Source organism: Bison bison, unplaced genomic scaffold (assembly GCF_000754665.1).
Source record: "Bison bison bison isolate TAMUID 2011002044 unplaced genomic scaffold, Bison_UMD1.0 scf7180017864451, whole genome shotgun sequence".
NCBI classification, from domain to species: domain Eukaryota; kingdom Metazoa; phylum Chordata; class Mammalia; order Artiodactyla; family Bovidae; genus Bison; species Bison bison.
Genome location: NW_011495013.1, coordinates 474,779 through 477,124, shown reverse-complemented (window position 1 = coordinate 477,124; position 2,346 = coordinate 474,779). Strand labels below are relative to the sequence as shown.

The window sequence follows — 2,346 nt, the reverse complement described above, 5'->3', positions numbered from 1 at the left end:
CATTTAATCCTTGGTTCTTATTTCATGGCATGATTTGATGGTTAATTTATTTGCCACCTTGTCTTTATAATCCACTTTTCTCATCCTCTTTGAATATAGAACAAAACATAGCTACTACATCAAAACCCTAAACTCTCAAATCCTACCTGGAGTCATACCTGGAGTTTACTCCATTAGGCACACTTTGGGTTCTGATATTGTCTTCACACTTTTTTTTTCTTCAGAATTCAAATATGTTCCTTAACCATAAGCACTGGACAGCGTGCTAAGGATGCAGAGGCTACTCTTACGGTCTAGAAAGTGGTTGACTTGTATGTGGATATGTGGTACAACGTGGCTTGTACCCAAGAGTACCCAAGAGAGGTACTAATGAAGGGAAAGACTCCTATGAAGTGAATAATTACTCCCCAGTTGTGTGGGTTTGTCGCTTTGCAGATTTGTTCCTCTTTGGTTTGCTTAAAGAAGGGGAGGTGGGCTGTGGGGGTCAAGTGAGATAGACTCCCCTGCCCTCCAAATAGGATAAGAATTTGATGAGCCCAGAGGGAGGAAGGTGAGAATATGCCAGAATTAGCAGGGAGACTCAGTCATACCATGTGGCGAATTTGAGGCTCTGGGAAGAGGTATATCTGAGGGTGGGGAATTGGGTGGTCCTGGCCATGAAGGAGGGAAACCCTGGCCTGTCAGGAAAGTCCAGCTTCAGCCTCGTGACCTAGAGCCAGCTGTTGAATCTTTCTGGATCTCTCTTCAGTAGAATCTGGATGATAACAAATCTATTTCCCTCCCTCACCAGCTTGTTTATTACCTAAAATAAAAGAAGAAAGAGGGTGATAGGAGTAATTGATATACACATCATCTCTTTGTCAAGGAGTTGGGCAAAAAAGCAAGGATAGAAAGGAGGATAGGAAAGAGAAAATGAGAAAAAAAAATAAGAGAGAAGGAAAGGGGAAGGGAGGCAGGCATGCAGGTATCTGTGTTAGAGGGCAAGATGAATTCAAGAGGAGAAGTGTTGTGAAAGCACAGGCACTGCAGCCTGGGCCGAGGCCCGGGAGGTCGGCTCACCACGCCTCTGGGAGGCAGATAACCGACCTTGAGGATATCCACCCAAGGTGGATTAGTCACAGCACTAACCTGAGGCATCTGTAATACTGAGGAAACTGAAAACAAGATAGGACCTATAGAGGTAAGGGGTCGGGGAGGAAAAATGGACAACTACCTTGCAAATGCTTTGGAAATGTGTATATGCCATTTTCTACGCTCTCAGATTAAGAGGGCTGGCAATTCTTTGGGTAAATCTTTCCTGGTTTTAGAGATTTTTATTTTATAGGTGAGGAAAACAGGCTCAGAGAGGTTAAGTGATTTGCTCAAGGTCACACAGCTGGTGTGCCCAAAAGCCTTGATCGCAGTTCCCTGTTGAGTCTTCTTTCTACCCCACTGGATATCCTAAAGGTATGAAATGAAGAATTCTAGGTGTTCCTGGGGACTCTGGTGGGAGTGGGGACTAGAGAATGGGTTTTCTTATTTGCCTAACCTGGCTGTGTGTGATTCCAAAGCCAAAGTCAATTCCTTCTCTCTACGGCCTTGGTCTCTTTTTATGGAGTTGGCTCGACGGTCACGGAATAATTCTGTTTTCTCATTTCTCAGCTCCAAGAGCATGTAGGTAGGTGCGAGCTGCCCACAGGAGCTCCGGACTTCATCGACGTTCATGTGTGCTGTAGATGATCCCTGGGTGCTCTCTCTTTATCTTGTTAACCCTGGTGGTACCAAGAGGCACCTGACTTTTGGGTATGCTAATAATTCAGTGCCAGCCAGTTTCTGTTATCCTCCAGTTGTAATTGTTAACTTGAATGGAATGCAAAACTTCTGGTTTGGAGCAGAGTTGGTTTTTAACTGTGAATTACTTGAAGGGTATGGAAAATGGGAAGTACGTTTTATTTTTTGTGGAAGTTGGTTTCTGTAAAGCTTTTTTGGCGTCCGCTTTGCTCTGAAAACTAGAAATACATGGTACATGTTTAGATGTGGCAGTCTCTACAGATTCACTTGTGACCTCTACCCTTTATTAACTCTTGCCTTTGACACTTTTTCATTTTAACAAGCCAAAACTTGCTTGGGGATTAGAACAATGAGCTTATCATAATGAGGCTTAAAAAAAAAAAAAAAACCCACACAAAACTCCGAGTTTGTATCTGCTAGCCCACCCCCACCCCTTGGAGGTTTGGGATTTTCTTCTCCCCCTTAAGGGGAAGTGTGGAAATAGAGCCCGCCTGTTCATTTGCATTACTGCACATCACATCACACGATATCTTTTCGACCATTATATTGTGTTCTCTCAATGGTGTTTGCTCTGAG

General features: G+C 43.7%; 1 protein-coding gene across 1 annotated transcript in view; it reads left to right on the top strand.

The window, feature by feature from the left end:
* Positions 1-2,346, top strand: part of RBM47 (RNA binding motif protein 47) — an 89,944-nt gene that overhangs the window by 898 nt on the left and 86,700 nt on the right. The window lies entirely within an intron of this gene.